Consider the following 22462-nt stretch of genomic DNA (forward strand, 5'->3'; position numbering starts at 1 on the left):
AGAAATGGGGATTGGGAAGGTATGCATGCTGGGTTAGAGTTAGGGGCTTTCTTTCCACCGCACTGGAGCTGTCTTGTAAATCCTCTTTCATACATACATACATAATTCATACACACATAAAGTGTGTACACACACATCTACTTTCCTCATTTTTAGAAACCTATACGCACACACACAAGTAAATCATGCATCCCAACAATAAGACGCGTGTCATGTGCTTTATTTATGGGTGGAAATTTCAAAGTGAATAGTAAATTTTTTTGCCTTATAGCCTGTTTGACAGTATAACTGATTGGATTCATCTCAAATATGCAGCATGATCTTTATGGTTCTGGTATTTGGAGGAGGTATTAGACTGATTCCATTGCCTTGTGGATTCGCTCGATGTGGCTCCCTTCCGTGGAACATAATTTGCCCTTGCATACGTAAGCTAACCTACATTTTATGATCTCATCTGATCACGGTTCTTGCAGTGTTTACTCATGAAGCACTTTAAATCACTTCCATTGTTTTTACCCTAAATACCTGAAATGTTTTCTTGTTGCAGTGTGATCGTTCACTCATCTTTTCAACAAATAGTTGCCAAACACCACAAGTGCGACAAAGTGCTTTCTACCGTTTATACTAATGAAACATGCAGCGCATCGGCCCTGTCTTCAAGTGATTGGACGGTCTTGGGAAGAAGTTGTCCGTATAAACACAGCACTGGGAGGCCAGGGAAAGGGGGAAGTAGGAGTGGAAGGTCCTGTGGGCACCGAGAAAAGGAGATCTCCCACTAATAGATGAAACCATAAAAGGCTTCCCAGGAGAAGGGCATTGGGTCCACTGTTGGTAATACTGGGGCATGCAGAGAGGGGAGAAGAGTTCAGCTAGATGATGCAGGACAATGTCAGGAGGCAGTGATGGGTCTTGTCTCTTTGTTAGGCACTTTTCACTAGGGCATACCTCATTTCCTCAGTCAGACCCCTGACCTCTGGGAGGCTCTGTGCCTCAGTGATGAAACGCAAATGCTAGATCCAAATGGCTTTGGTTTACTTCCTGGCCCTCCCCCTTTTTGGATGGGTGTCCTTGAGCAAAGTCTCTGGGCCTCAGTCTCTCTTTCCGTGGACGGAAAATGCTAAAAATTCCATCTACCTCAGGTGGTCGTTGTGAGCATAAGGCGTTCGTATTCGTAAAGCGGTTGGGGCACCTGACCCTTAAACAGCCAAAGAAGTATCCATCATCTTAGCCAAAGCCTAGCAGATTTTCCAACATTGCGGTTATCAGAGAGTCTACTCTTTTGTCCTTTACCCTGAAGATAATTTCTAACATCTACCCAAGCGACAGATACTTTTTCCGAACCTTGAGATCCAGAGATGACCTCATAGTCCCCAGCCTCAAAGTCACTCACCGTCTGATAAAAGACACTGCTCCACATTCAATCCACATTCAGTGTGGAAAACAAACACATTGTAAGGATATAGTGCTACACAGGAATGAATAGGGGAAAATGGATAAAAGGACAGAAGTTTGATGGGGAGGGTGATCATAGACGCCGGCTTTGAAGGATACGTAGACGTTTCCCAGGCAGACAAGTTGCAGAGAGACTGATTCCAGACCTAAGGAAAAGAATCCCGGAAGGACAGAGGCATTCGCCCATCTGTTGCAGTCAGCCCAGGTTGACTAGAAGACCGGAGAGAACACAGTTGGCTTGAGGCTGGAGACGGGGGCTGGGGAGGATAAAGAAGAACTGGCTTGTGATGGATTGTGGACAAGACAGAGAGGCAGAGCAAGGAAAGATCTGTGAACCATTTATAACTCTTCTGCTGAATCTCCTAGTACAGCCAGGGTACAAAACTCGGTGGCCAACATCAACTCACATCTCTGAGCCAAAATCATTCAGACAATTGAGATTAACTTCTGTTTAGCATACTCCAGCTCAGACCATGCCTTCTTACTCCCGTCCTTCAAGTCATAGAAGACACCATGGAAAGATGCTTACAATTCAGGCAAAGAATAGATATTTTAAATGAATAATCATGGCATCCGTACCAAAACACGTGATAATTTAGCAATTCAGAAGAGCTTCACAAGTATGCGTGATTTGTTAATATACTTTTTCTAAAAGAAATTAAATTCCACACTATGTGATCTCTCTTTATAAATATAAACTGAAATCATGCAAAATTTTCAGGACACATTCTGTCATACAGACATTCCTGTGTGCTCTGATCTCTGAAGGCATTGAATTTCCCCAATACTTTGCTTGCTATTTAAAGCCTTCAACTTAAAAAATACATAAATAAAATAAAAATAAAATAAAATAAACCTTCAACTTGGTGGGTAATAACTACTCACATGTAGGCTGTGTGCTATCCCCCCATAGCAGCCCTTGAGAAAGGTACTAAATACAGCTTTTTGCTGCTGAAAACCAAGGTTCTCAAAGAACAAGCAGCTGATAATCGGACGATCCATAATTCAGATGGCAGCACTCTGCCTGCATTTGCTCACTGGTTTCCATGCGTCCTCGTCTGGATCGTGACTGAATATCTCACCTCCTAGACTAGCTCGCCCGCCCTGCTGTAACCAAACATCACAAACTGAATGTCTTAGAACACGTGAAATTTGTTGTGTCGCAGTCTGGGGCTCAAAGTCCGAGGGCAGGTTGTCAGCAGTGTTGATTCCTTCTCAGGGCTGGGAGGGACAATCTGTCCCAGGCCCCCTCTCCCAGCTTCTGGAGATCCACTGGCAAAATCTTCGGTGCTCCTTGGCTTTTAAAACCATCAGCCCAATCCTTGTCTCCATGGACACATGGTGTTCTCCCTATGAGTCCCTGTGTCCAAATTTTCCCTTTTCATGAGGACACTGTCATATTGGATCAGGGTCCATCCCAATGACATCATTTTAACTAATTCCATCTGCAGTCATCTCATTTCCAAATAAGGTTACATGCTGAGATACAGGGGTTAGGAATTTCACAGGAGAATTTCAGGAAGGACACAAGTCAATCCATAACGCTCCCGAAATTCAACCAAAAGGCCATAGAGGTGAAGAATCATGTTTCATGTGTTCCTATAATGTTGGGTCTTGGAAAAGACCAGAGTCTTACAGCTCAGTTGTAGCAAAACCGGTTTACCTTAAAGGCTGGCATTTTGGGGTTGAACACGAACGGTCCCTGGAGCGGGCGGGAGGTGTGGCTGAGTTTACAGGTGCACACTGACCTCAATTCTAGCAGATGTAACAAAATCCACCTTCAGAATGAGAAACCTCATGCAGAGTATGAGATAATTCCAATACTCGTTCAGAATCTTTGTTGTCCCACGAGAGGATAAACCAGACACCATCAGGCAACTGAGAGAAGAAGCAGGTGATGAGACCTGAGCTACAGTGAGAGAGAGAACCTGTGGGCATCAAGAAAGGCTGCCAGGAGGAGGAGGTCCCCGTAGCCCATGGCAGAAACCACAGGCTTAAAAAGTCTGAGGAAGACAGGACGGTTAGCAGGATCTGGGCCAAAGATCCTTCTTCCAGACATGGCTCTCAGCCCAAAATAGACTCAGCAAGGGGCCAGATGTTGGGTTTATAGCGCTGGCAAAGGTTAAACCCCTTATCACTAGGGGAGATTGGACCCCACCTCCCAAGGGGACGATGTCACAATAGCTGGGACGGGGAGTTGGCCAAGTCTGTTGGAGGTTCACAGTTTCACACCCTCAGGGCACGGGGAGTGGATGGATCCAGAGACACAGCAGAGACACGCCGGAAATACTGACGTGGACACATGAGCCGAGAGGAGGAAGGGGGTTGCAAGGGAGAAGGAAATGAGCAGCAAGTAAGATAAGAGTTCCTGGAAAACCTCTGGCTGAAATACTGGGGAAAGAAGGCTTCAAGTCAACTGGAAATTGGGTGAAGTTCAAAACTGAAACCTGAGTGTGTTGAAGACACAAGTTAAAATATAGACAGGAGGCTAACTAGGAGAATGAGTTTTAGAAAGACACAGTTTGGAATTGAATCCTGCCTCTGTCGTGTTTAGTTAGTGATTTCAGGCAAACCCTCCCCCTGTGTGTGTGTTCGTCCCCTCAGGAGTGAAGTTGAGAGAGTGATGCCTTCTTCATGGTAACGTGTAAGGGTTAAGTGAGGTGACGAATGCCAAATGCGTATTCATAAAAAGAATGTAATGCTGGGTGCAGAGTACAGACTCAAAAACACTGGTTTTGTCCTTCTTCCTTCTCACACTTCCAATTGGAACTTAAAATATAGCCTTCTGGCCTCATTTATGAACAAGTTGATGACATGTAAGCTGATTAGTGGAAAACAGAACAATGGCATTCATATTAGATCTCAGTATAGTGGAGCATCTACTAAAATCACAATAAGTGAAAAGATTAAGATTCGCAAGACCTGCTCTTGGAAGGGGACGGGTGATTACTTACTTCTTCCTTGGGAGTAAGCTAGACATATGTGGACGTCAGACCAGCAGACGGACAAATGGGATGAGTCTAGACACCGAGCCCGAAAGGTTGGGGTCCCTTTAGTGTTGCTTCTCACCTGAGTCAAGTCTGAGGAAACAAGGAGTTAAGCGATCTGAGGAGATCACAACTCTGTCATGGCGGAAGGGTGGACATGAAACGCTGGGGGTAAGAAATTTACTTACACATCTTCAAGTGGATTAGCAAGAATTTTCCCTAATCTGCTCTTTCTTGAGGTGTGTACATATTTCATAAGGAAATCAACATCTGTCTAGCTGAAAATTTTCAAATAAAGAAGAATCACCCAATAATCTGAGGTTTCCAAAGGTCCGTGAACATTCTCTGTGTTTTTCCTTCTGTTGGACAGTCCATTAGGAATCCATCCCTCCTGAATGTTCTTCACTTCTGGGCAGTGGTGTTGCTGTCCAACTAACCGAGCACATGAGCTCAGCACCCCTGGTCCACTCCCAGGAGATGCTCGCTGGGATTTGTAGCATTTGAAGGAGATCTGCATACTCAGTGAAAATTAATCTTTTCAAAAATAGTTCAGTGCACAAGCACTGTTCAAGCAAACATCAGAAATGTTAACCTTGTCTGATAAAGGGCATATGCAATCTCTTAGAGGAACATTTTATTGGGTTGAAAGTCTCATTGGGAAGGGAAATTCTAAAAGGAAAACCTCAGAACTGCCTTTTGTTTCTCTGATGCATTTGCTGCCCCTGGAAGATGGAAGGGAATACCTGTGAACTGCTCCTGTGGAAATAAAACGATTCCCCCCCCCCCCCAAGCCCTTATGCATCTATATCAGGAAAAATATGCATAAGCTGACAACATTTATTTTCAACTGTTTAAACAAGAGAAAGGAAAACTTTACATAAAAGTACCAAGAGTAAGAAATTTTGACTTCTCAAGACAAGAGGTCTCTGCCCTAATCACACAAATACACCTTTAAAAGCAGCCACAGACAGGGGCACCTGGGTGGCTCAGTCAGTTGAGCATCCGAGTTCGGCTCAGGTCATGATCTCCCGGTCCTCGGGTTCGAGCCCCTTGTTGGGTTCTGTCCTGACAGCTTAGAGCCTGGAGCCTGCTTCTGATTGTGTATCTCCCTCTCTCTCTGCCCCATCCCTGCTTGTGCTCCATCTCTCTCTGTCTTTCAAAAATGAATAAACATTAAATTTTTTTTTAAAGCAGCCACAGACAATCATTAAATGGCCATGGCAAAATTGGCAAGATGTTTTTCTAGATAAGGGTCTCCAGACATTTTTTTCCCCACATCCCCTTCTACTTATTTATTTATTTATTTATTCATTCATTCATTCATTCATTTTGAGAGAGAGAGAGAGGGAGGGAGTTGGGGAGGGGCAGAGAGAGAGGGAGAGAGAGAGAATCCCATGCAGCCTCAGCACTGTCAGCACAGATCCCCATGCGGGGATCGATCTCACGAACCACTGTGAGATCATGACCTGAGCCAAAATCAAGAGTTGGGCACTTAATCGCCTGAGCCACCTAGGTGCCGCTCCCCACATCCCTTTCTACAAAATATTTTTGGGCATTGATAAATAATACATGTATTTTCAGTAATAATTTACTGATAGCTTCACATATAGTAAATATATAGTAAATAGGATTTAAGAAGGTAAGGTACAGATCAAATAATAAATCTAACATAATCGCTGAATGGTACATACTTTCTTGTGCGAAATATGATGAAATATGCCCTGTTAAATTTGAAAGCTTGGTTCAACACCGTGTTACGATGCTTGGATTGCATCAATCTAAGATCAGCTTGTTTCACTGTTTCTTTTTTAGTGACTAGCAGCGTTGAAAAAGACTGTTAGCCAGTGCTATGCCCAAAGAGTCCCTGTCTGTTTTCTAAATTATACTACTCAGTATTAAACCCCATCTGCCAGTTAAGTAGAAATTTGTGTTACAACTTGCCCCACAAGTTTTCATCTTTTACAATGTCAATTAGTTCTCCTAATTAGAAGGTATTGCAATTTTTTATATTATTAACAGATGGATTATAATCCCACTGAAACGCTTTATTTGAATTTTTATAAAAAAATAGAAACTATGTTTCTAAGATTTTTAAAAATGCATGAATGAAATTTTTTTTTCTTGTTTAAACAGGTGAATGACTTATGCTATTTTGGGCAATGAAATCACATAATGATGGAAATATTTCTCCACACCTGTTTTTATAATGTTCTTACCGACTAACCAGGATTCCGTTAAAGAAAAATTGTTACTCCCGCACTCATCATGCTGTCATGTTAACTTGAAGGAAGGAAGCGTGTTTGCTTTCGGGACAGTATCTACCGGGCAGCAGGTATCTGGGAATCACGGGTTCCCTCTGTGATGTGACCTACGAAAGACTCATGATAGGAGTAAAGGTTTTAGCTCTGCCATTGTCTTGAAGTCCGTGGGTGTGCATCACCGGGGCAATCCCAAATCTACTCTTTTCTCTGCAAGACTCTTCCAAAATAATTGTCCCATTGGGAAGGATGTACAGATGAAATTGGACAATACGGTCTGTCAACCCATAAACAAATAAGGAAACTTCAATAAATCTGCATTTGCTAGGTCGAGGAAATGAGTGAATGTCTGGCTTGAATCCCTTGTATGTAAATGGTGTCCCTCTTAACTCCTTCCAGGAGCCTATGAGGTAACTCTCAGGTTGTACATGACATGGGGTCCTGCGACTTGTGGAAGGACGGGATAGGAAACAGATATATAGTGCTGATATATAAGAAAGATAGGTGATAGATAGATGATAGGTAGATAGATAGATGATAGATAGATAGGTAGATGATAGATAGATAGACAGATGGATAGATAGATAGATAGATAGATAGACAGAAAGATGATAGAAAGATAGATAGATAGATAGACAGATAGATGATAGATAGATAGAAATATGATAGATAGAAAGATAGATGACAGATAGATGATAGAAAGATAGAAAGATAGATAGATGATAGATGATAGATCAATAGAATATAGATAATAGATGATAGATAGATAGATAGATAGATAGATTATAGATAGATGATAGAAAGATAGAGATAGATAGATAGATGATAGATCAATAGATAGATAATAGATAGATAGGATGGATGGATAGATGATAGATAAATGATAGATAGATAGATAGATAGATAGATAGATAGAAATATGATAGATAGAAAGATAGATGACAGATAAATAGATAGATGATAGAAAGATAGATGATAGATGATAGATCAATAGATCAATAGATATATAGATAATAGATAGATGATAGATAGATAGATAGATAGATTATAGATAGATAATAGAAAGATAGATAGAAAGATAGACAGATGATAGATGATAGATCAATAGATCAATAGATATATAGATAATAGATAGATGATAGATAGGTAGATAGATTATAGATAGATGATAGAAAGATAGATAGATAGATAGATGATAGAAAGATAGATAGATAGATAGATGATAGATCAATAGATAATAGATAGATAGATGATAGATCAATAGATAGATAGATAGATAGATAGATAGATAGATAGATGATAGATAGATTAACCATTTCACTGCTTTCCTCTGGAGCCCCAGCATACCACCTTGAAGATCCTCTGAAAAGAGTGTCCCACAACTGACATCACTGCTCTTCTGACGATCAGGTTTCCCAAGTACCTATAGTGCTTCTTCAGAAAAGGGCATGAGAGTCAAAGGAGCCCGTCAGAACTTCTCAGCCTTGGGGCATCCAGGTGGCTCAGTCGGTTGGGCATCTGACCGGCTCAGGTCATGATCTCATGGTTCATGGGTTTGAGCCCCTCATCGGGCTCTGCACTGACAGCTCAGAGCCCGGAGCCTGCTTCAGATTCTGTCTCCCTCTCTCTCTGCCCCTCCCCTGCTCCTCTCTCTCTCTCTCTCTCTCTCTCTTTTTCTCTTTCTCTCAAAAATAAACATTAAAAAAAAAGAACTTCTCAGCCTTGAACAGCAAATGACTATTTTCTATGGATTCTTTCCGTCAGGATTCCTGGAATCACATGCTTCTTGTCTGTCCACTTTCTGAGGCATTTCTTCAGTTTACCTCATCCATACCCTGCCAAACAATTTGACTTTCTTGTAAGTCGCCAAGGCCTGGTTTCTCTTGCTGACAACCACAGACTCTTCGAGACGATGGAAGGAACCAAGCCTCACAGTCCAGCCCGTGCCTGCTTCCACAGCCCTCCGTCTGGTCACATCCTCACGTGCTCTGTTTTCAGCAGCGCCGACAAACACAGGACCCAAGGGAGTTTTCTCACCTGTTGATGCTTTGCAAAGGCCCACCGCTTTCCTGGACACCTTCTAGGAGCCCCTAGCCCACCGAACTCCTACACATTCTCAACGCTCAGCCCAAATATCATTACCTCCTGAGAAGACTTACCCATCTACACCATCACACCAGGCTGATTTTCAATAACCCTTCGCTGGACAGTGGATTTCAATGTCCCTTCGCTGGACAGTGGATTTGTGGAGGAAGGGACCCCACGGGAGGCACACGTCTGGAAAGAAGAAAGGGACCTTAGCAGGTGGGATAACATGCTAAGAAGCCCTTCCCACAAAGTATCCCTTTCTCTCCAGTTTTCATGGTAAAACGGCTGATTCTGGTTAAATTACTTTGGCTCCAATCTCACTTCAACAGTTGAGATATGAAGCCAGTTCCCTCCCTAAGGAGAAGACACTTGTGGATATTAGCAATATCCAGACCTAGATGCAGAACTTTCTGGAGGCCATGCCTTTCCACTTCCTCCTTATGAGCTCCCCTTGGCCACAGGTCAGGGTGGCTGTGCGGTGATCTCTGCTTTTGTTTTTGAGGTCTGCTTTTGCAAGTTTATAAATTAAACACCGTATGCATTCCGTCCTCTTAATCCCTTTCCTGGTTCCTCGATGAACATACAACACCTGATTGTTCCAACGATGAGAACGCCACACAGCGAGACCCGTATTTCCCAGCTGTCCCTGAGCATTCACAAGAGTTTGGCAAGTAAAGCACTCTTGCCTGACGTAGGGACATAGGCGCTTTAACTGAGGGGTAACCAAGGCCAGGCTTCCGTGACTTTTTTATGTACTTAGTAATTTTGCAGAAAAAAAGGAATTGCATTTAAAAAAAATTGTAATATGTATTCCACTGTGTGGACAGATTCTGTCTTAATAGGAATCAATGATCCACAGGTAGAATCAACAACAATGCCCCTGAAAACTGCTGCTTCTTGAACAGGGGCTGACAAATTTCTTTCTTACTTTTAAATGTTTTACTTGTTTCTTTTGACCCAGGGCGTGTGTGTAAATACAAGCAGGGGAGGGGCGGAGAGAGAGGGCGAGAGGAATCCCAAGCAGGTTCTGCACTGTCAGCACAGAGCCTGACATGACGCTTGACCTCACGGACCGTGAGATCATGACCTGAGCCGAAATCGAAAGTTGGGTGCTTAACCGACTGAGCTGCTCAGGTACTCCTGAGCAGACAAATTTCCGAAGCTCTCGGATAAGGAAGTGCTTTGTCTTTCCACATACCCTGTCCAGGAGAGAATGGGAAGGGCCTCCTCTAGAGACTCCTACAGATACTTGACCAAAAGGAGTGGAGTGGAAGAAGGAAACCAGTACCTGAAGCAAACAGAGCACCTTCTCTTTGCTGTGTGTGTCGATGGCAAATGCGGGCAGAGGCAGGGTCTGGAAGCGGAACGAGGGTGGGGAGGATGTTGTCCCACTCTGGGAAAGGCCAAACTGCCATACTTCTTCTCCCTTCTACTCACACAGAGATGGCGGGGGGAGCACGCAGACATCAAGTCTTGCAACCACCGAAACACGTGCAGGGCCCCGTTGGGGTGGGAAAGTCAAATCGTAGAGTGCAGCCTAAACGGTGAGGAGGTAAGACAACACCAAATAGATTACTTGGTTCTCACTCTTCATGGGCTAGGCACCTAGGCCACTGTCATTTAAGTATTAAAGATGACAGGAACTCTGAAATGCTGGGAAATTTGGGGACCTCCGGAGGCTAACGCTTAGATGCCACACAATATGGCCGACAGTCTTCTCAGCCAGTCCATGTGCTAGGCATTGTCATCTTAGTATCCCTGATTTTTAAATAAAACAGGACACCAAGAGGAAATAACTTATCCAAGGTCTTTCTGCTGGTTAATGGAATTTAAAAGCAGACCTATCAAATGTGTGTGTTAACAAGCAGTGACCCCTCAGCTGACCAAGGCCCAGGCACCAAGACCTGGACCTCAGAGAAACGATGCTCTTGGTAAGAGAGTACGTGTGGGGCACAGAGATGTAGTCTTTAAAAATATATTCACAATTATAATCACATATTTGTACAACATAACAAAGTAAATATCTTTTGTCTTTCAACGCAAGGTAAGGAAGCAAATTTTGCCAAAACATTACGTGCCAGTAGGATGTAGAGTTTTAAATTATGTTAAATATTTCATTGATCACATTGCTTTAAAAATTCTGTTTGCACGTGTATTATCACTCCTTAACTGTGAGCTCTTGGAGGACAAAAATCAGCTATATTTATTTTTACGTCCCTAGGACCTTCCTCTCTGGATCAGAACCTTAAACATGACATACATATTTACCTCACTCTACAAAATCTTAAGAACTCCTTTCAGAGCGAAGCAATCTGTTGCAATAAAACCACCGTTGGTTTTGTCTTTAAGGTGTGATCTTGACTTTCGGCAATGAATCCCCGACCTTTTGAAAAATCTCATTGTATCTTGACCCAACGTTCTCCATCTGCTTATGAAGGAGCTATTGACAATATGTAAATCACAATTGTATGAGTGAAGACTTTTGGGTGGCTTACAAGCTTCAGAACCCAACTTGAGCTCCAGAAAAATAGAGGAGTTGCACTGATTCCCATCAACCAAACTGAGGGAAGAAAAAATGTCCTGCATAGGACCAGGGATAAATGGATTGAGGACTCCAGTGTCACCAGATCCTGTTCTCCATCTCTCATTCCTAGTTCTTTTTCCAGGAGAGCCCCATTTCTTGCAATGGCTTCATTAGCGTATTGGAAAAGGTCAATGTTAGCAGGTCACACCCCTCGCGTCTCAAAGCTCTGTCACCAGTTGAGTCTGCTTCTCCCAACTCATCTTTGTCAATTCAGAAAGGTCAGGGGAAGGGGTCTGATGTGCTTGGCTTGGGCTCAAACTCGTCTTAGATGGATCAACTTTGGGTTCAAACTCTTCTTAGATGGATCAACTAAGAGGGAGCCATCTTACATATTATGCAATTAACTGAAGATCTTTCATCCTAGGTGAATGTGGAAAGCAAGGAGGGAGAGAGCGGGAGAGAGAGACAGACACTAATGATAGTGTCCCTGGCTTTGCATTGACTATGGGACACGCTAAAGGGAGCACACAGGAGCCCTGAGTCTCCTCTCCCCAGCACCTCCCCATGTCTGTGTATCTTTCCAAGTTGAGGTTCTACCGTATAACGTCATTTATTTTTAAGAGCGTGATCCCCAAACACAAGCCAACTAGCTCATTTAAGAGCCACTTGAATAAGCAGCTGTCTTTTCTGATCCTAGAGCCAAATTTGGCTATGTTGACTTTATTGAGAAGTGCTATGCTGTTGTCCAACTTGGCATATCAATGTGTCTTTCTGAATTATATTTTAAGGACAATTCAAAGGAATTTCAAGGATATCTTAAATTATGCATTTCCCTATCAGTGGTCTTTAAAGCTTATTCCCTTCGAAATTTATACCGACAGGAAATAGATGAGTGGTTTTCTGCCTGGGTTGTCTGGGTGGGAGGGTAGAAAGGGAATTAACTAAAGGATATAAAGTTCCTTCGTGAGGTCATGACAATGTTTTAAATTGTCTGGTGATGGTTGCACATATTTATAAATATGCTGGAAACAATCTAATGGTACAACGTAAGTATTTGACTCGTATGACATGTTACTTATTTCTCAATAGCTGTTAAAAGGAACCTTAACGCCATCATTAAATTAGGTGGCATTTTAACGCAGAAGGATGGAGACAAGTGTTCGGCAAAGCCTCTCCCACCTGAAGATAAACCAAAGTTTCTAGGAATAGAAAGATGCTGAGTCGCGTGTCTGCTGTTCCGGGCCCCTCTAGACTCCTTCTGTCTGTGACTCTTCTACAAGGCACACATTCTAGAGTAGAAGTAAGAAGAGCAGAAGTAGGAAAGGAAAAATGAGGGAAAGAGTGCTAGAATGACTACTTGAACACCACAGGAGTGAGCCTGGTGTGAGCAAAGGAAGTCGAAGAAAATACTGTGGTGCATGCAGGGCAAGCCCTCACACCTGCCAAGTGCTAGTGCATAGCAACCTGCCTTCGGGCAGAGCAGGACGGGGTGAGTGGAAATGAGACAGCGTGTACTAAAGGGTAGAAAGCGGCAGCGGAATTTGGATATCAATGGCAGACATAGAGCTGGGGAGCATTTACAGACTAAATAAGTCAAGAAACATTGTCCTATATTCTTAAAGAGGGTTACTAAGGGGGGTGGCTTATGCACACCCATTTCTGGTCAGGAGAGGAGTAGCTGCTATTAGGCTGGAGAAGGTCGTGCAGACGGGCAAGCAGAGAGACAAGGGCAGCCAACATTCACTTGACTGGATGGGAATTTGTAGCTGCCATCCTCACACTATGCCCAGGAGTCACCGCACATCTTGCTCATAAAAGAACATCAGAAGAGGCCACTGGGCCATCAAAGACCGAAGGAAATGCCTGTATCTTCTGAAATCAATAAATAAATAATAAATGAACATACACGGTTTAGAGGCTTTGTGAATTCTGGGGCTTGCATGATCTTCTCTGCTTTCGTAGTGTACCGAGATTGTCAGAAAGCTTGAATTCTTGCGTGTTATTTTACAATCAATTGCTTTCCCTCAAAGTGCCTGCATCCTCGTAGACAGATGGTATAATGGACAAACCAAAATGGCTCCTGTAGCTGAATGACTACGAGCAGCAGCGTTTTCAAACCTAAGTCGCAAGAAAGCCCAGAGTAAAGGCGGGGGTAGATGCATTGTGTTCATGGCCTCTGCACATCGCCCCTCCCTCTTTCCATCCTCTATGCTATTTAACCTTGTGCTTCTCTCACAAAAGAGTTGAATCTCTTTCCAGACTCTGTGACTCTGGGTGGTCACAGGACACGCTTTGGCCAGTATAATGCAGTGGCAGTGACCATGTGCCAGTTATACATTTGGGCCATGAAGACTTTGCCTTTCCTCCTGCTTGGTCTTGTGGAAGAAGCTTGGGGTCACCAGCTGGTGATGAGAGATGGGTAGGATGGAGTCATATTTCATAGTCATCTCAGATGAGGGTGTTGTAGGTGAGTTAACACCCTGCTGATTACCAGACGTATGACCGAGCCCCGTCAAGATCAGGAGAACCCTCCAGAAGAGCCTGGTCAACATCTCTGATGCACAGACTCCTGAGCTCAACAAATGTGTATTGTGTATTGTGTATTGTGTATGTGTATTGTGTCAATCCAGTAGGTGTTGTTATTATTTGTGACGAAGAATTATGGCAGGTAGGGGTAACTAACAAACGAACTAATGAGAGAACGTATGTGAATATCTGATTGTCTCTGGTGCCTTGCATGGTATTTACACTAACATTAACTTAAAATATCAATGTCATTATCTCCGTTATATAACAGTAATATCACAGATGGTAAGTAATGTTTTTCTAGATCACTTAGCCGGCGATTAAAATCGGGTTCCAATCCCAGGTAGTCTGACTACAAACGCATGGTTTATTTGTTTTTCTTTTATTTTTGGGACAGAGAGAGACAGAGCATGAACGGGGGAGGGGCAGAGAGAGAGGGAGACACAGCATCGGAAACAGGCTCCAGGCTCCGAGCCATCAGCCCAGAGCCCGACGCGGGGCTCGAACTCACAGACCGTGAGATCGTGACCTGGCTGAAGTCAGACGCTTAACCGACTGCGCCACCCAGGCGCCCCTATTTGTTTTTCTTAACATAGTTACATCACACTGTACTTCTTTTTCTGCTCTGTAAAATGAGACAATAATCACCTGAGAGCAAACAGGGCTGAAACGTTGGCAGTCTGTGTATGTCTTAGGACTACACATAGGCTCCTCAGTGACCCAGTAAATCATAACACCGCTATCTTAGTAGGAGTGAAATCGAATATGGAGAGTTGGAGAGCTAGTGGTCACAGTCTTCGTGGCCTAATTGTGTGTTGCCAATTTTAAACTCCAGCCGATCACTACCTACCCAGCGATCGGGTCCCATAATTAAAGGCCACCCAGAGATTTCACATGCACACCGCACTGAGTCTTACCAGACCTTGACTGGAGCCCCGGCTCCGCTGCCAGAGAACTGGGCCAACCTGAGCAATGAGTCCACCTGGGATCCCATATCAACCTAGAGTGAACTCTGTATTGAAACGCAGCTGTAACTTAGAACTCATCTGAAGTCAACAGATTCATATTACACACGAGAAGACACGGAACAAGGTGTCAACATCCCACACCATCTGCTTTCTGAGCACATCCAGCGAAAGCCCGGGCCGCCTCATTCCCTGTTTTCATGGCTGGACTTGAGCACATCTGCAACAAGTGCCTTGTCCCCGTCTGCGACAATGGACAGGAGACAGGAGCGGCTTAGAAACCACAAGGGATTTCCTTCTCTTGATCTGTAACAGGCTGTTTGATGCTTTTATGAGCCGTCTGCTGCTTTACCATTGTCTGGCATGGTCACCAGACACATTGACTGGTGTGCTTCAGTCTCAGGCTAAGCAGGACGGGATCCGTCAGGAGTTTGTTGCCTCCCTTCTGAGTCTGACTTTTTCTTCTGTGTTAGGCCGTTTAACCTTAACCCTACCTTTCTGACATGATATCAACGACCTGTCTGGAAAAGGATGTTCAAAGTTCCCATGATAAATAATAAATCAAAGCAATGTAACTGTCAAATAGAAGTATGTTGTGCAGGATTGTTTTTTCTCTTGGTATCATGAAGTATCGGAGAGAGAAGGGAATTGGGAGTCAAGATTGCTCAACAATTTCTGTGGTAGAGAATTTGGGAGCTGGAAAGGGAAGGGGCCTCCCCGCTCGTGGGGCCAGGTGGACGCTGGGCAGCGGGGGACACAGCTCTCTTGACAATGATGTCGGTATCTTCCTCTGCAACATGGCACCTTTTGACCCTCCGTTAATATTTCTTGGTTACATACCTGTGAGCTATCACTGGTGAATGAGTCTGCTTGAGCTGTTACAAGAAACACCACGGACCAAGGAGCTTACACAGCAGAAATTTATTGTCTCATGTTTCCAGAAACTGGAAGTCAGAGATCGAAGTATTCTCACAGTTGGGTTCTGGTCTGAGGACCCTCTCCCTATCTTGCAGATGGCTGCTTTTTCTCTCTATCCTTGCTTGGCAGAGAAAGAGAGCTCTGGTGTCTCGTCCTTCTCTTAGAAGGACACTCACTCAGGCATGAGGGCCCCTCCTTCAGCAGCTCACATAATACTGGTCGCTTCTCAGGGCCAAGCCTCCAAATACCATTCTGATGAGGTTAGGGCTTCAATATATGAATTTTGGGGGACACAGACATTCAGTCCGTGACAACCTGTTTGTAATAGTTCAAGGTTGTCCCATAGCCATTCATTCAATAGTTGTTCAAGAACAACCTGTAATCTCTTCATACTGTCTCTCTTAAAGGGCTCTACTGCAGTGAAATAATTTTGGATATGCCATAGTATACGTGCAGAGGTGTATACTCCCCTACTTAAGGTCCTTCCGGCCAAGCGATCTCCATTGCCATAGTGAGAAAGTATTATCAAGAGGCCCAAAGCATGAGAAAGCTTATTGCAGTCTAGGGTCTAGACCATTCAACCACTTACTTAATATTTTATTGGCTTAATAAATAAGGATTTTCTTCTCTCGCAACACAGTCAGAGAAACGGTACTAGAAAATAATTTATGTTTATATTTTACACATGAACATGGACTGAAAAGTCAAGTGTTTGGACTGGAGATTCAAGAGTGCCAAAAAAGCTTTCCGCTGGGCAGCTCGCCAGCCCCAGCTCTGACATTGGTTCTGGAAGTTTCCACCTGTCCTGGATGACCTGTGGCAGTAGTTTTGATGGACACTCATTGGAGATGTGGGGACAAAGTGAGATGTGGAGCCTCCCGTCACCTTACAGAGCACACCGAAAGCCCTCTCCAGGAAGAAGCACTTACCACAGTTCAAAGATGCCTCACAGATAAAATCTCAAAGAACATGGGCTTGCAATCAAGAGTCCCTACATATCTCTGGAAAGAGAAGGCCATCAGAAAGGAGAAATAACACAATTAGTGCTACACAAATAGATATCAGAATCGTCATATGTAGAATATAAAATAAGTATATGTAATTTGGTAAAGAAAATTGTTTTGAAAAACCGATAAAAACCATAAGAAACTAGCAAGAATGACTCACAAGATTTCAAGAAGGGACCAAACAGAATCTGAAAATATGTAATAATTGGCATTAGATACAAATGAGACAGTCAAACATGAGATTAGACCCCACTGAAAAGAGAATTAGCAAACAGAAAGATAGATTGGAAGAAATTATAGATCAAAAGAAATTGCAAAAAAAAAATGCTAAGTTGAGAATTACAGCAAAAAAAAAAAAATTAACAGATCAAATGAGATTGAGTTTACAGTGAGAAAACCTAAATTAGCAGCAACTGAGGGGAAAAATGCCCAGAATGAGCAAAAGGAAATACTGAGCGAAAACCTATTTTAAGAACTGATGAAAGATAGCAATCTTCAGAGTTAAGATAGCCAACATATTCCCAAAATTTATTTTTTTCAAAAATTATAGTGATATTGTAGGACCCCTGGGCCAAAAAGGAGTCATTCAAGTAAGCTGAAATTGAAATATAGATTCTCAGCAAAGGAATTACATTGTAGTGAATTTATACATTATATTTCAGTTATACTGAACACTGACCTCTCATTTCCAACAATTATAGCCTGAAAGCTTCTTCAGCCAGTCTGGAGAAGAGTTTACCATTTCCTTAAAAATCAAAACACAATGCACCATACATACTGGCAATTCCCCAACAGAATTAGCAACACTCGCCTCCACAAAGACGATACACAAATGTGCAAAGCAGCTTTGTTTGAAACAGTCGCAGTGGAATAACCCCAATGTCCATAAACAGGCAAATGCATAACCAAAAATAGTCTATATATATACATATACATTACATAGTGTGTGTATATATATATATATATATATATATATCATATTACATAGAACATACATATTACTTATTGCATAGAATGCTATTCAGGAAAAAAATGAAGTCATGATGCTCCTATGGACAAGGATAAACCTTAAAATTACTACGCTAGGCGGAAGAAACCAGAACAAACAAACAAACAAAAAGATGACATTCATTTGGTATTCTAGAAATCTGCAACCTAATGTATTGTGACAGCAAATAGAGACAGTGGTCTCCTGAAGGTGTTTGGAGGAAGGTGTAGGCTGAAAAGAGGCAAAGGAGTATTTGGGGTATGATGGAAATATTCAGTTTCCATCTGGAAATGATGGATCATGTTGCTGATTTAAAAGTGCATGCAGATGACATCATACTGTGTGCTTTAAATATCATACTGAAATAAATTTGTATACAATGACATACCTACTTAAAATCAAAACTTATAACACTGTGATGTAGGTTTAGTACGTATGTAGGTACAAGATAAGACAACGCATGTTCGAGTAATGAGGCAGTTGGCTCTATACCATTACAAGATTTGTAGAACTTATTCTATATACTAGCAGTAACAATGGGAAACAAAATTAATAAAAAATACGAAATACTTGGGAATAAGTGTAATGAAAATTGTTGAGGGGCTCAAGAAAACATCACTGTGAGTAACTGAAAAGTACATGAACAGGAAGAATAAGTGTGATGATGTCTCACGTACTTTCCTGTGTATTTCTCTAATGACTATAGACATTGAGCACCTTCTCATGTGCTTTTCTGCCATTAGTAACCTTCTCTGGTGAAGTTTCTGTACAAGTCTTTTTGACTACTTTTAACTGTTTTTTTTTTCTTTTTTTTTTCTTTTTGAGAGACAGAGTGAGACAGAGGGTGAGCAGGGGAGGGGCAGAGAGAGAGGGAGACACAGAATCTGAAGCAGGTTCCAGGCTCCGAGCTGTGAGCACAGAGCCCGACGCGGGGCTCGAACCCAGGAACCGTGAGATCATGACCTGAGCCGAAGTCGGACACTTAACTGACTGAGCCACCCAGGCGCCCCAGTTTTTGACTATTTTTAAAATGGGGTTTTGGTCTTCTTATTGATTGATTTTATCTTATTATTGATTTTTGACTGACCTTTACATATTACAGATACAGACCTTTTTTTCGATACATGCTTCTCAATGTTCTCTCCCAGACTGTGTCTTATCTTTTTATTCTCTTAATACTGTCTTTCAAAAGCAGAACTTTTTAACTAATGTATTATTTCATGTGTTAAGCTTTTCATGACATATCTAAGAAACTTCTGTCCGACCCAAAGTCTGTGTGTTCTTTGAGAAGTGTTGTGGTTTTATGCTTTGCATTTAAGTCTAGAACCTATTTAGGGTCCATTTTAATTTATGGAGCGACAGAGGTTTAGGGATGGTTTGCTGTTTTTCTATTTTTACCTGTAAAGTCCAATCATTCAGCACTCAGTTGTTGAAGAGACCACCCTCCATCGAGTTACGGTTGAAGCTTTGTCAAAAATAAATTGTTCATGTACGTTTGGATTGGTTTTTGGGCTCTGTTCTTTTCCACTGATCTATGCATCATCTGTTTTTCCAACACCACCTTGCCTCAACTCCTCCAGCTTTTTAATACGTCTTGAATCTGGTAATATGGGTTTACCAAATTAGACCTTTCTTCCAAAATTTTGGTTTCTTTTATTTTTAATACAAAATTTGGGTGAATCGCTTCTATGGATCGTTATGTGAGGACAGAGCCATGCCCTGAGTAGAAAAAGTATTCCCCACTTGAGGCAAGGCGCTCTGTCTACGTTACCCGTGCTCTGTGAGTCTTGAGGGGACTGTAGCTGGGGGGACAGGCACTATTTATTTCAGCCCTGTGTGAACACACAGAACTGTCACCTTCGTCTCTTCGGTGCTTCATTTCTTTCCCTCAAGGTGTTTGCTCAGGTGACGTGCTGTTCAGCGCTCATCGTAAATGAAGGACCTTCTGCAGATTCCGGCAGATTCTGGGGCTCCTCGGTATAACGTTCTCCCCCCCAACACTCAGCCCTGAGAATCTGAGCTGCTTAGTGTCCCGGACCCTCAGCCTTGTCCCCTCGCCTCGGGGAGTCTGGGGTGCTCTGCCTGGCTTCCCCTCCCTGAACCCAGCCCTGAAAATCTGTCCAGACTCTACGTCCGGCGATCCTAGGGCTCACAGAATCTGTTTCCCGCCTCTTGGGGATGCCCGACCTTCTCCGCCTGATGCACGGTGTCCTGAAAGGCCTTGGGTCAAAAACAACCTCCACTTCTGGTTATTTTTTATATCAGAGAGTGAGTCTAATTCCTGGCCATAAGTGCAAGTCCAAAGTCACAAGTTTTGATGCTTCTTAAACTTTTTCATGTTGTTTCAGCATTCAGTAGGCAATAAACCGTATTTTTTGATCTATCTAAATAAACAATTGATGACATTTTTTTTGTTCTATGCCAAGGTTCTTTCTCTATCCCAGGAGCCCATAGTAAAAGCAATAATATAGTACAACTTTCTGCCAAACTACTTACAGGCTAACAGAGGACACAGGCATGCAAATAGACAATTGTTATACAGTTCGCTTTCGTGCAGAACTATCTTCAGGCGGTCTGAGTGGGGATCCGTGGACTGTGCTAGAAAACCATCCTGGCAGCAGTTTTGAGAAATGAGGCTACCCTTTCTTCCTAGCTTTGACAGACCAAGTTCTCCCACAGAAATTCATGGATGCTAACGTTTTTTGTTTGTTTACATTCCAAGATTCCTGAATTTGAAATGCGTTGTAAATTGAAAGTGTGTTAGAATTTAACTGGAAGGATCTTTTTCTCTCTTTTTTTTTTTTCCTTACTGGCCTCTTAAACTGTGGAGTTTACAGTAGGATTTCCCTTAAATGACAATATATTCTAATAATGTAAACCCAGGTCAGATGTCACCTCCTCGGCGAAGACTTCTCTCTTTTCCCAAAGCGTGTAACAACCAATTTACATTTTGGAAAGAGTGGATGGAAGAAAAGAGGGAAGGAAAAAGAAAGGGAGAACCAGAGGAGAGACGGAGCTGAGGGAGAGACAGGACGAGGAGAGGAGGGAAACCAAATACCTGAACTCTAGATTCTCTCTCTGAGCCATCAGCACCGGCCCAGCCCAATGCGCAGTCTTTGTCCGGGCGTTAACTCTTACTTCCAGCCTGTAACCCTCAGCTAGGATTTCACTGCCTTTAGCCCGCAGCTAATGTGGAAAGAAGGCTGGATTTATGAAGTCTCCAGTCATTTGGAACTTGAGACCATGTTTCCACTAGCTGTTGAAACTGTTCCCAAGCCACGCTCAGGTGAATTTATCACCACAGTGAAAATGATTAAGAAATAATTAATTGTTTGAAAAATCATCCCGAAGAATTTTTGGAACTTTCACCGCATCCGTATTTTTTACATGCTCCTTAAATTAGCTTCGTGTGGTAGGTTACATGCTATCTGTCACTCCAGGTTATGAAATACACATGGATATTTTAAGTATACATATTCATAATATACTTGCAAATCCAAGTATATAAATATATAAGTGAATATATGTTCTAAACACAAATAAATTCATAGAAATAAATTGTATAAATATAATCCTACGATCGTATGTAATATGCTAATAAATACATAATTTATACATATGCGTATAACAATATACAATCACAGTCCTCCATCTCAGAATTCTTACTCTTCCGGACTTCCCTCCATATCCCCAGGGAGTCAGTGAGGTTTCATTGAACTTCTGGATTTTTCTTGATAACTGAACAGTGATAATCACAGCTAATATTTACTGAGCACTGATGAGTCAGGCAGTATTCTCAGCGTTTTCCTTGTGCAACGTAATTTAATCTGAATGACGCGTGTATTGTCTGATGAGAAGCCAGAGGCACCTTAGGACTCACAGCCCTGTGCACAGCAGGAAGTACAAAGCCAGGGGCTGGGCTGGGCTGGGCTGGGCTGCCCGGCTTCAGGCACCATTTTCATCGCCACTAATCAATTATCGGACCTCTCGAGCTCTGTTTCTGGTTTCGAATGCAATTCAGATTTTCCTAAAAACTGAAAGTTTTTCCCAAACAATGAAGATCTTTTGAGCACCCACCTCCCAGTCTCTTTAAGTCCCGTCGAGTGAGTACCCTGTTTGTATATTTGTGGTTGAACAGGAATGAGAGTCCATAAAATACTAGTTGAAATATTTCCACTGTTTCTGCTGTTCAGACCTTGGCTTTCAATCTGTTCTTCCCTGCCTTCCTCCCTCCCTCTCTCTCGTTCCTCTTTCTCTACCCCCCTACTTTCAACCTGTCGTGCTGATTTCATTCCGAGTTGTGTCCAATTAGAGGTTATTATGCAAAAAGAAAAAAAATAGTTACAATCAAAAAATCAATATCAAGGTTCTGGCATTGCTACTGATGTGGTCAAAAGGAGGCTCTGATCTTTCCTCCAGACGCTCCCCTCCCCCACCCGTCACAGGGCGTAATGCTTATGAATGCACATTCATATTCTTGGCTGGGGAAATATTGCCATAGCTCAGGTACCCACTGGGCTTTTCTCTGCTTTTGACAGAAGTTATATAGGGTTTATATTTAAAGAAAGAGAAATGAAAGGTTTTTCTGAATTCCTGACAGAAAATGGTGGGCTTTTTTTTATGTTCTACTCATGCCGGACCTTCATATAGGGGAAGCTAGCTATATCCTTTGCAAACAAAAGAAGCTTTTGGTAGGGCTCTTAATATGAAGGTCAAGGCTTTATTTATATTCACATTCAATTCACAGAG

The sequence above is a fragment of the Prionailurus bengalensis genome, chromosome A3 (genome assembly GCF_016509475.1).
Source record: "Prionailurus bengalensis isolate Pbe53 chromosome A3, Fcat_Pben_1.1_paternal_pri, whole genome shotgun sequence".
Lineage (NCBI taxonomy): Eukaryota > Metazoa > Chordata > Mammalia > Carnivora > Felidae > Prionailurus > Prionailurus bengalensis.